Source organism: Siniperca chuatsi, linkage group LG10 (genome assembly GCF_020085105.1).
Source record: "Siniperca chuatsi isolate FFG_IHB_CAS linkage group LG10, ASM2008510v1, whole genome shotgun sequence".
Taxonomy (NCBI): domain Eukaryota; kingdom Metazoa; phylum Chordata; class Actinopteri; order Centrarchiformes; family Sinipercidae; genus Siniperca; species Siniperca chuatsi.
This window is the reverse complement of record NC_058051.1, coordinates 30,688,297-30,699,899: the sequence shown is the minus strand read 5'-3', so window position 1 is coordinate 30,699,899 and position 11,603 is coordinate 30,688,297. Positions and strand designations below refer to the sequence as shown.

Sequence of the window (11,603 nt, the reverse complement as noted above, 5' to 3'; positions counted from 1 at the left end):
CTGCATCATAGTCTGTTATTAACCAGTTATTACATCTTTACACTGCTTTTACCTGATGAAGTGAAAGTTACTATAACAGCTGGTGTGGAGAGGAGGCGGTGTACTAATGAGTGAGCGCTACATGTGGGGGGGCTCTGCTTTATTTACTGAAGGTATGTGAGGTGGTTATTACTGAGCAGGATGTGCTACAGTGTATTCAACCACTGAGAGGAGGTGTATGTATACAGGAGGAGCCGGTTACAGTGCGAGACTGCAGGTTACTGAGGAGGTGCTGTACTGTGGATGGTTCACGAAGCAGAAGTGATGTGATTTCCTGGATAAATATTCGCTACATAATGTTGTCGTTGTGTTTCTCCGTGTTGTAAATCTGCTGTCAGCTCTTTCTGACCCGACGGTCGAACACATGAGGGCGGCACATGAGGGCGTCACATGAGGGCGGCACATGAGGGCGTCACATGAGGGCGGCACATGAGGGCGTCACATGAGGGCGGCACATGAGGGCGGCACATGAGGGCGGCACATGAGGGCGTCACATGAGGGCGGCACATGTCGTACAGAGTTAAAGACATTTGAGGCCAATTTGTGATTTTGGGCTTCACAAATAAAACTGACTTGCTTCACCGGAGAGGAGGTGTTTTATGCCTCACGGCTCGGCTCCACTCGCTTGGAACCGTTCTTTTTAGGTTTTCCGCTGGCAAAAGTTGTGGCTAGTACCTGGTACTTTGGTTTTTGGTTTCAAGCAAGCTGAGGCGATACCAAAAGGTGGAGTTAAAACACAGCAGACCACTGATTGGTCACAGAGAATCGTCACTTGACCCGGGACATCCTGCACAAACCCGCCATTTTTAAATAGCCTAGCTACCTTCAATAGCGACCGCAATTTTTTTATTCACTCGACCCAGATTTTAAAAAATAGCAGCCGGCAAAACCTCGCTGTGGTCAACCAACGAAGTGCAGGTGTTCCTCTGGATTCAGCGAGAGTTCCTGTGTTTGTGTCGCGCCGAGGACGATGTCATGGCAGTTTCACAAGGCATCGCTACGACGATCAGCTAAGACTCACGCCTACATTGAGGCGGTATCTGCAGTGGAAAACGCCTCCTGGTCTGGTAAACAGCCACGTCCCTCAAACCCCACACCTCCAGTTGGTAACACAAACATCTGCAGTCTCCAATGTGATTATGTGAGAAGAGGCGGGATGTTAATGAACAGGAGACGGTGTACAGCATTACTCTAATGAATGAATGGCAGTAGTGTAGTGCAGGTTGTGGAGGAGGAGGAAGAGGAGGAGGTGCATATGTACAGGAGGAGCTGGTTACAGCGTGAGACTGTAGATAACTACTGAGGAGGTCATATATGATGTAGTCGACCATATTGATGTTCTGACGGTATATTAAGGAGGAAAATATGTTGTTTCTTACTGAAGAGGAGGTGTATCACCAGGAAGAAGTAGAAAGAAGTGAAGGCTACAGAGAATGGGAGGTGGTCTGTTACTGAAGATGAAGAGCGAAAACTGTGTTTGAGATTTTGGATGTTTTTCCAGCTGCTGACTTTCCTTCATGTCTGACACTTCGATCAGATAGCAGACGTTTGAAACTTGTTGAAGTTGTGTGATCCATCTTCAAGTCTGCAGACACGTTCTAAGTAACGTTATTGTTGCATTGTCCTGCAGTTCAAGTACACTTTTTAAAATCGCTGTACTGCATTGCCGTGCAAGTATTATGTAAATGAAGACTAAGGAGCAAAAACTTGTAAAAACACTGGTTTGAAGTCATGCTAACATGCTAGCATGCTAATGTGAACTTACAGGCGACACCCACCTGCCTGAACCTCCGGGTGTTTTCATATGAGGCTGACTGCAAACTAACACACACACACAGCAAACAGCAGTCTGTCCACTGAGAAGACATTTTCACTGCCGAACAGAATCAAAACTGTTAGTGGAGATCTCAAAGATCTCAAAGTTTCAAAATGAAGCAGCAAACATGTTGGATATTTTATCAGATGAATGATGCAGAAATAAAAAACATGGAGTCTACGGTTTGAATATTTCGTTCAGTATGGAGGAGAATTGTTTTGTTTTGAAGCCAGTTAAATGTGAAATTAAAAGGAAAGATCAGTGTTCAAGAGGTGAAAACACAGAGAGCAGCGGCATAAAGACCAAACAGAGAAAAGATGTGTTTTTAAGAGTGTTTCAGTGTGTTTCAGTGTGTTTCACTGTGTTTCAGTGTTTCAGCGTTTCTGAGTTTCAGTGTGTTTCAGCATTTCAGTGTGTTTCAGTGTGTTTCAGTGTGTTTCAGTGTTTCAGTGTGTTTCAGTGCGTTTCAGTGTTTCAGTGTTTCATTGTGTTTCAGTGTGTTTCAGTGTTTCAGTGTTTCAGTGTGTTTCAGTGTGTTTCAGCATTTCAGTGTGTTTCAGCATTTCAGTGTGTTTCAGTGTGTTTCAGTGTGTTTCAGTGTTTCAGTGTGTTTCTGTGTTTCAGTGTGTTTCAGTGTTTCAGTGTTTCATTGTGTTTCAGTGTGTTTCAGTGTTTCAGTGTGTTTCAGTGTGTTTCTGAGTTTCAGTGTGTTTCTGTGTTTCAGTGTGTTTCAGTGTTTCAGTGTTTCATTGTGTTTCAGTGTGTTTCACTGTGTTTCACTGTGTTTCAGTGTGTTTCAGTGTTTCAGTGTGTTTCAGTGTGTTTCAGTGTGTTTCAGTGTTTCAGTGCGTTTCAGTGTTTCAGTGTGTTTCAGTGTGTTTCAGTGTGTTTCAGTGTTTCAGTGCGTTTCAGTGTTTCAGTGTGTTTCAGTGTTTCAGTGTGTTTCAGTGTTTCAGTGTGTTTCAGTGTGTTTCAGTGTGTTTCAGTGTGTTTCAGTGTTTCAGTGCGTTTCAGTGTTTCAGTGCGTTTCAGTGTTTCAGTGTGTTTCAGTGTTTCAGTGTGTTTCAGTGTTTCAGTGTGTTTCAGTGTGTTTCAGTGTGTTTCAGTGTTTCAGTGTGTTTCAGTGTGTTTCAGTGTGTTTCAGTGTTTCAGTGTGTTTCAGTGTGTTTCAGTGTTTCAGTGTGTTTCAGTGTTTCAGTGTGTTTCAGTGTGTTTCAGTGTTTCAGTGTGTTTCAGTGTGTTTCAGTGTTTCAGTGTTTCATTGTGTTTCAGTGTGTTTCAGTGTTTCAGTGTGTTTCAGTGTGTTTCTGAGTTTCAGTGTGTTTCTGTGTTTCAGTGTGTTTCAGTGTTTCAGTGTTTCATTGTGTTTCAGTGTGTTTCACTGTGTTTCACTGTGTTTCAGTGTGTTTCAGTGTTTCAGTGTGTTTCAGTGTGTTTCAGTGTGTTTCAGTGTTTCAGTGCGTTTCAGTGTTTCAGTGTGTTTCAGTGTGTTTCAGTGTGTTTCAGTGTTTCAGTGCGTTTCAGTGTTTCAGTGTGTTTCAGTGTTTCAGTGTGTTTCAGTGTTTCAGTGTGTTTCAGTGTGTTTCAGTGTGTTTCAGTGTTTCAGTGTGTTTCAGTGTGTTTCAGTGTGTTTCAGCGTTTCAGTGTGTTTCAGTGTGTTTCAGTGTTTCAGCGTGTTTCAGCGTGTTTCAGTGTTTCAGTGTGTTTCAGTGTGTTTCAGTGTGTTTCAGCGTTTCAGTGTGTTTCAGTGTGTTTCAGTGTTTCAGTGTGTTTCAGTGTGTTTCACTGTGTTTCACTGTGTTTCACTGTGTTTCAGTGTGTTTCAGTGTTTCAGTGTGTTTCAGTGTGTTTCAGTGTGTTTCAGTGTTTCAGTGCGTTTCAGTGTTTCAGTGTGTTTCAGTGTGTTTCAGTGTGTTTCAGTGTTTCAGTGCGTTTCAGTGTTTCAGTGTGTTTCAGTGTTTCAGTGTGTTTCAGTGTTTCAGTGTGTTTCAGTGTGTTTCAGTGTGTTTCAGTGTTTCAGTGTGTTTCAGTGTGTTTCAGTGTGTTTCAGCGTTTCAGTGTGTTTCAGTGTGTTTCAGTGTTTCAGCGTGTTTCAGTGTGTTTCAGCGTTTCAGTGTGTTTCAGTGTGTTTCAGTGTTTCAGTGTGTTTCAGTGTGTTTCAGCGTTTCAGCGTGTTTCAGTGTTTCAGTGTGTTTCAGTGTTTCAGTGTGTTTCAGTGTGTTTCAGTGTGTTTCAGCGTTTCAGTGTGTTTCAGTGTGTTTCAGAGTGTTTCAGTGTGTTTCAGTGTTTCAGCGTTTCAGTGTGTTTCAGTGTTTCAGTGTGTTTCAGTGTGTTTCAGTGTGTTTCAGTGTGTTTCAGCGTGTTTCTGTGTTTCAGTGTTTCAGTGTGTTTCTGAGTTTCAGTGTGTTTCAGTGTGTTTCAGTGCGTTTCAGTGTTTCAGTGTTTCAGTGTGTTTCTGTGTTTCAGTGTGTTTCAGTGTTTCAGTGTTTCATTGTGTTTCAGTGTGTTTCAGTGTTTCAGTGTGTTTCAGTGCGTTTCAGTGTTTCAGTGTGTTTCAGTGCGTTTCTGAGTTTCAGTGTGTTTCAGCGTGTTTCTGTGTTTCAGTGTTTCAGTGTGTTTCTGAGTTTCAGTGTGTTTCAGCGTGTTTCTGTGTTTCAGTGTTTCAGTGTGTTTCTGAGTTTCAGTGTGTTTCAGCGTGTTTCTGTGTTTCAGTGTTTCAGTGCGTTTCAGTGTTTCAGTGTGTTTCAGCGTGTTTCTGTGTTTCAGTGTTTCAGTGTGTTTCTGAGTTTCAGTGTGTTTCAGTGTGTTTCAGCGTGTTTCTGTGTTTCAGTGTTTCAGTGTGTTTCTGTGTTTCAGTGTGTTTCAGTGTGTTTCAGCGTGTTTCTGTGTTTCAGTGTTTCAGTGTGTTTCTGAGTTTCAGTGTGTTTCAGTGTGTTTCAGTGCGTTTCAGTGTTTCAGTGTGTTTCAGTGCGTTTCAGTGTTTCAGCGTTTCTGAGTTTCAGTGTGTTTCAGTGTGTTTCAGTGCGTTTCAGTGTTTCAGTGTGTTTCAGTGCGTTTCAGTGTTTCAGTGTGTTTCAGTGCGTTTCAGTGTTTCAGTGTGTTTCTGAGTTTCAGTGTGTTTCAGTGTGTTTCAGTGTGTTTCTGAGTTTCAGTGTGTTTCTGAGTTTCAGTGTGTTTCAGTGTGTTTCTGAGTTTCAGTGTGTTTCAGTGTGTTTCAGTGTTTCAGTGTTTCTGAGTTTCAGTGTGTTTCAGTGTTTCAGTGTGTTTCTGAGTTTCAGTGTGTTTCAGTGTGTTTCAGTGTGTTTCTGAGTTTCAGTGTGTTTCAGTGTGTTTCAGGGCGTTTCAGTGTTTCTGAGTTTCAGTGTGTTTCAGTGTTTCAGTGTTTCTGAGTTTCAGTGTGTTTCTGAGTTTCAGTGTGTTTCAGTGTGTTTCAGTGTGTTTCTGAGTTTCAGTGTGTTTCAGTGTGTTTCAGTGTGTTTCTGAGTTTCAGTGTGTTTCAGTGTTTCAGTGTTTCAGCGTTTCAGCGTGTTTCAGTGTGTTTCTGAGTTTCAGTGTGTTTCAGTGTGTTTCAGTGCGTTTCAGTGTTTCAGTGTTTCAGTGTGTTTCAGTGTGTTTCAGTGCGTTTCAGTGTTTCAATGTTTCTGAGTTTCAGTGTGTTTCAGTGTTTCTGAGTTTCAGTGTGTTTCAGTGTTTCAGTGTGTTTCTGAGTTTCAGTGTGTTTCAGTGTTTCTGAGTTTCAGTGTGTTTCAGTGTTTCAGCGTTTCAGCGTGTTTCAGTGTGTTTCTGTGTTTCAGTGTGTTTCTGAGTTTCAGTGTGTTTCTGAGTTTCAGTGTGTTTCTGTGTTTCAGTGTGTTTCTGAGTTTCAGTGTGTTTCAGTGTTTCAGCGTTTCAGTGTGTTTCAGCGTGTTTCAGTGTGTTTCAGTGTTTCAGTGTGTTTCAGTGTGTTTCTGAGTTTCAGTGTGTTTCAGTGTTTCAGTGTTTCATTGTGTTTCAGTGTTTCAGTGCGTTTCAGTGTGTTTCAGTGTTTCAGTGTGTTTCAGTGTTTCAGTGCGTTTCAGTGTGTTTCAGTGTTTCAGTGTGTTTCAGTGTTTCAGTGCGTTTCAGTGTGTTTCAGTGTTTCAGTGTGTTTCAGTGTTTCAGTGTGTTTCACTGTGTTTCAGTGTTTCACTGTGTTTCAGTGTGTTTCAGTGCGTTTCAGTGTGTTTCAGTGTTTCAGTGTGTTTCAGTGTGTGTCAGTGTTTCAGTGTGTTTCAGTGTTTAAGTGTGTGTCAGTGTTTCAGTGTGTTTCACTGTGTTTCAGTGTTTCAGTGTGTTTCAGTGTTTCAGTGTGTTTCAGTGCGTTTCAGTGTGTTTCAGTGTTTCAGTGTGTTTCAGTGTGTGTCAGTGTTTCAGTGTGTTTCAGTGTTTAAGTGTGTGTCAGTGTTTCAGTGTGTTTCAGTGTGTTTCAGTGTTTCAGTGTGTTTCAGTGTTTCAGTGTGTGTCCCTCTACTGTCAGAATGAAAAATGAAGAAACTATTCCACGATGTAACTCTGCACTAATAATAGATGCTGTTGAATAGATTCACTTCCAATTAATTAATGTCAACTAATTGCTCAGGTAATCCTCAGAGAGCTCAGCAGGTCAGCTGTGAAAGTTGTGTTCAGTTCAACATACACGTAGAAGTGAATTATAATAAACGACTAATCAGTGAAGATTTAAAATTCTCATTTTCCCACTTAGTACCAAAGTGTAATATTTCCAAAGAAATAATTTTTTAAATGATGAAACTGTAAATTTAAGTGTTCTCTCTTTCTATTCCTAGCTCCGCTAGTGGGCCAAAACATTTAAAGTTTGCCCTGAGGGTGGCGCTAATGGAAATCAAAGAGTTTATCCTCTGTACGGTGGCCTCTTTAGGACATCTCAGACTGTCTGACTCAGTACCTTCTGTCAGGGCGCAGGTAGAACAGGTAAAATGATTTGTTTAAGGTAATTTTGTAGCACAACACCTCAGATTCTTTTGCAAACTGAAACACTTGGTCACCGTATGGCACACAAACGTGGCTCATACGATCTGACTCTGTTTGAACCAGTAAAGTACATGAATATAGGGACCAAACACAAGACCAGCACTGCACACTATGAACATATTTATTTCTGTCCACATTGTAAAATCAGTCATCCATGCATTTCCAAAGGTTGCATGTTGCACTGAAAATCAGAACCGAACATATTCCTAATAGAATATAGATGGAAACGCAGCAAAATCATTTGTGGTGTCAAAAAAGAAAGCATGAATAAAAAAACCCCAGGCATCATCTCTTCGCCTAGCTGGATCTGATCACAGCATTTCGTCCACGTCACAGGCTATGTCCTCTCTCGCAAGACAGCGAGTGAATGGCGAACCCGTCCTTGCACAGATTGGTCATCAGGGTTTCAGTTGGATCAGGTTGGTCGCAGGCTTCCTCCATGGCTTGAATGAGGGGCATCCTGACATAGTAAACGTTCCACCGCCATGCCGAAAATAACTCCTCAGTGGGGTTATGGAAGGGAGAGTATGGGGGGAGGCATCGGAGTGAAAGTTTTGGATGCTGATGAAACCGGGTTTGGACCAGAGCAGAGCGGTCAGGGTTTGGGTCTTCTGCTGTGTCGCTGTTGTGTTCAGTCTGCAGACTGAAACTAAACCAAACCCCTCGAGATGACGGTTGTCAGTCATTGTCCGTCACAGACTCAAACACTTCCTCGCTGCTCACCAACGCTCTTGCCTTTGTGTTTCTTTCCAGTTTCTCCCTTTCTCTTGTCTGAGAAAGGCTCATATTAGATAAGACCCAACCAATCAATAGGATGAACTATAACCGTGTGACCATGGCAGTGAATGTCCCAGGAAACACCAAACGCCTTTTCTGCGTTCTTGTGTTCTCGTAGTGGAACGTCGTCAGTCATTCAGAGTCACGTCTAGACGAGTCCAGTCCAGATGACCTGAAGAGCTCTCGCTGCCCCGGTTTTATCAGGATGCTGTAGGAGCTGACTGTGGGGACTTGGGCCAACCAGCAGCGATGGTGGAGATATTAAGTCAGGTTCAAAGCTGATCTAAGTTTCGTCCTAGGACTGTTATTATGTCACTTTATTCAAGTCAAGTCAATTTATTTATACAGCCCAATATCACAAATCACACAGGGGCTTTAGAGTCTGTACAGCATCCGACACCCTCTGTCCTCAGACCCTCGATTCAGATCAGGAAACACTCCCCCAAACAACCCCTTTAATGGGAAAATGGAAGAAAGCTCAGGAAGAGCAGCGGCGGAGGGACAGACTACAGGAAATAGATGTACTTAAAACATGTAAACATATTCCGATATGTGCTCAGTTTATTAAAATAACGTCGGTTTGGAGGTTTTCGGAGATGTGACGCAGACCGGTCGTCTGAGCAGCTAACAGCTCCTGAGATGAGCTTTCAGTCAGCGTCCATGGTCATCATCCCGTGGAGAACAGTGTGATGTCAGCTGCTCTTTGGCTCTGATGTCACTGTAGAGTTTGTAATGACGTTTGGAAGATAAAGTTCGGTGTCAGAGTGTAAATCTGACATTTAGTTTGTCTGAAGGTGAAGCTTCATGTTTTTATTGGACAGTTTAACAACAGAGCTGCAGATGAACACATTACAACACATTTCAATAAAAATCAATAAACATATACATACGTGTGTTAGATTTAGTTCCCCCTCTGATACAGTCTGTTAGTGGAGCTTTGAGCTGAGCTGTCTTAGTCACAGTACAGTCAGGTACAGGTGTGAAGCTGAGCTGCTGTCCCAGTTACAAACTGATCGTCCTCGTGTCCTCGTGTCCTCGTGAGTCTGAACTTGGTGTATTGAGGAGTTCTGTCCAGGAAACTTCCTGCGTTATTATTCAGACATCACACTGCTGTAAAATAAAGCGTTTCCTTTCACTGTTCTCGGATCTTTAGCAGCAGTGTAACAAAAACGCTACAGTTTGTCCTGAAGGTGGCGCTAAAGGAGAGGTCCTGTTACCTGAATGTAAAGGGTTTACCTTCTGTTCAGTGGCCATGCTGGCACACCTCAGACTGTCAGACCAGACCGGACCCAACTGTCATCAGGCTTAGACTCAGCTCTGCTTTAAAGGAATAGTTCATATTTATACATTTCTGTCATGAGATGTTCAGATGGATACCAGTCAGCATGTGGTTAGCCTAGCTTAGCATAAAGACTGGAAGCAGGGGGAAACAGCTAGCCCAAATAAAAGTACCAGCACATAACTCTCCCTAAAAACCACAAACTGTAGTTTTCACTTTTCTGCTTGTGCAACGTGTTTATTAGAGAGTTAGACGTGAACCTAATCACATGGGAAAAGGCTGAGATGTCTCACTCTGATGCAAAGTGTTGAACCAAAAGAAGAAACCAAAGGAGAAGGGACAGCAGAGGAAGAAGAGAGGGAGGAAACAAGGAAGAAAGGAGGGCAGGATGGAGGAGAGAGGAGCAGATCTGGGCTCAGAAAGGTAAAGAGGTAAAGAATGAGAGGATGACAGGAGAGGGAGGAGAGGAAACATGTTTTCTCCAGAGTCAGCACATCATCGAGCAGACTGCGTCTCTGGTGACGAGCATCCGATCACTCTGATCGGTGGATTTCACACGGACTGCAGATGTGATCAGTAGCTGCTCCGCTGGCTTGAGTCTCTCTGTGGTCACAGCTCTGTCTGAAAACAGCCAGATGTGAAAGTGAATGTGTTCTGTCAGCAGGTTCGGCCTCTGCAGTCTGACTCAGCTGATCGTCTCATTCACACTCCAGTTGGTTCAGCATCGTTTCCTGTTTTCTTCAGGCTCCGCCTCCTCCTGAGCACATAATAACAGGTTGTCGGTGGCGTTTGTTTTGTCGAAACACAGCGAAATGTCATTTGCTCGTCTTTTGGGTTGCATTTCTGAGTTTGGTCTTTGTTCAGTAGTTATTTATTATTTATATTTAAATTTAAATATTTTAGTTATTCAAGAGGAGCGCTTTTAAAACACATTGAGGCCGAGTCGCCTGGACAGCCACCTCTAAATAGTTTTTAAACTAATATTTTCTGTATGTTTTATTTCCCCGTAAGCAGCTTTACATGCTGTTGAAAAGCCTTCTCCACACTCTGAAATACTGATCCTCACTGAGGTTTGTTCGTACGAATGTTCAGAGTCGGATTCACTAAACTCTGTCGACCGCCTGTTCACGAGGAGCTGCGTCCAGGCGAAGCCGCCCGTTCGGCTCCGTTGGTGGGAAAGCTTCAGTCACTAAAATGTCACCAGCGAGTAAAAAGAGCAGAGCTTCAAGTCCCGAAACCAGCAGACAGACCCACAACCAGTTTATCAGTCAGTCGTCGTATCAGAGGAGCTGAAATAATGAGAAAATATTAATAATGCAGCTGTTAATTACGTGTCAGCAGAGCGGCACTGTGACAGAAATACAGAGGGAACGATTTAACATGAAGTTAGACGCTAAAAAACATTTTTCTAAAGCAAAGTGGTCCGTGACTAATATGATGAGAATATGAGATATTAGACAAACTAATACTATAGCACCTGCCAGGTGTCATAACAGAGGATGATACTGAGGCGACAGCCTTGATGATCATCTGGTGAACAGAATGTTAATTTAGCATTAAGTTTGTTTCAGTTATATATTTCATTTTTATATTTTATTTCAGTTGACTTTGGTATCAAACTGTTTATCCCCCGGTAGAGACAGACAGAATTGGTGAACACAAATTCTCCTAAATCGCTCGTCCGCGTCGCTTAAGAACAAATCTGTTCGTACGACTGGTTCTTACATGAACCTTGTGGAGTCTAGAGTTTGTGGAATCTACCTGTAAAATACCTCCACGGGTTCACTTCTTCATCTGTAAGTTGCTAAAATCGATGGTGGTTATCAGCGTCGTTCTATCCGTGCGCTGTGACGTTGGAAAGGTGAACAGACGTCGCACATGTAAGGTAGCGTCCGGTGTCAGCTGACAGGCTGAGGGATCATTTCAGTAGCCAGCGAGCCAACAACAGCTGGGCCTCAGTACTGGCTAGCTGGTCTACGATAACAGTACCAGACCGACAGTGTTAAATCTCGTACATTCCTCACGACTTAACGAGGGCGACTCACCTGTACGACGCGACGCTGGGGCCGACGGGTGCTGCTCGGCTCGTCCAGCCCGCTCCTGTCTCGATGTGGACAGTTCAGTCTTATTTATGTGTAAAAAGGTGGATGGTTAAGTTTCAAATTGTTATCAAGTCCAAATCAAACAGTTTGACCCTTTTGGCATCGGCTCAGTGTGGAAGACCTCAACGTCTCCACCGTTGATCCCTGCTGTCCCTCGGGCGTGTTGCGTCGGCGGCTTTATGAGTCACGCCTGTCTCTATGGCGCCATTTTGGATTCTTAATGTTAAGCACGCCGTTGCCAAAGTGGCCAGAAACAGGAAGTATGCCGAGTGCAGGCACACCAAGGTGAGATCACCTGACACACAGCGAACAAAACTGCGGAAGCTCAAAGGCTTCTGGTCCTCGCCGGACTTGCTTTCTGCTCTGATTGAAGGCCCGTTGGACAGATCAGAGCTCCGCTTTTCGCCACAATAATGTAAACTGGCTAGTTTGGTAAATTGGAGAGGAGCCGCCGTCTGTCGTGACGCGCTCTGCTGTGGAAATGACGTTATACTGAATTTATGAAGACAGAAAACAAATATCATCGCATATGAAACAGACTGACCTTTGACCCCGGCACAGCAGGGTTTGACGCTAAGTAGAA

At 43.4% G+C, this 11,603-nt stretch overlaps 1 protein-coding gene across 2 annotated transcripts in view; it reads left to right on the top strand.

Moving 5' to 3' along the window:
• The window catches only part of magixa (MAGI family member, X-linked a), a 59,895-nt gene that overhangs the window by 1,452 nt on the left and 46,840 nt on the right, over window positions 1-11,603 (top strand). The gene's annotated exons all lie outside the window — the stretch shown is intronic.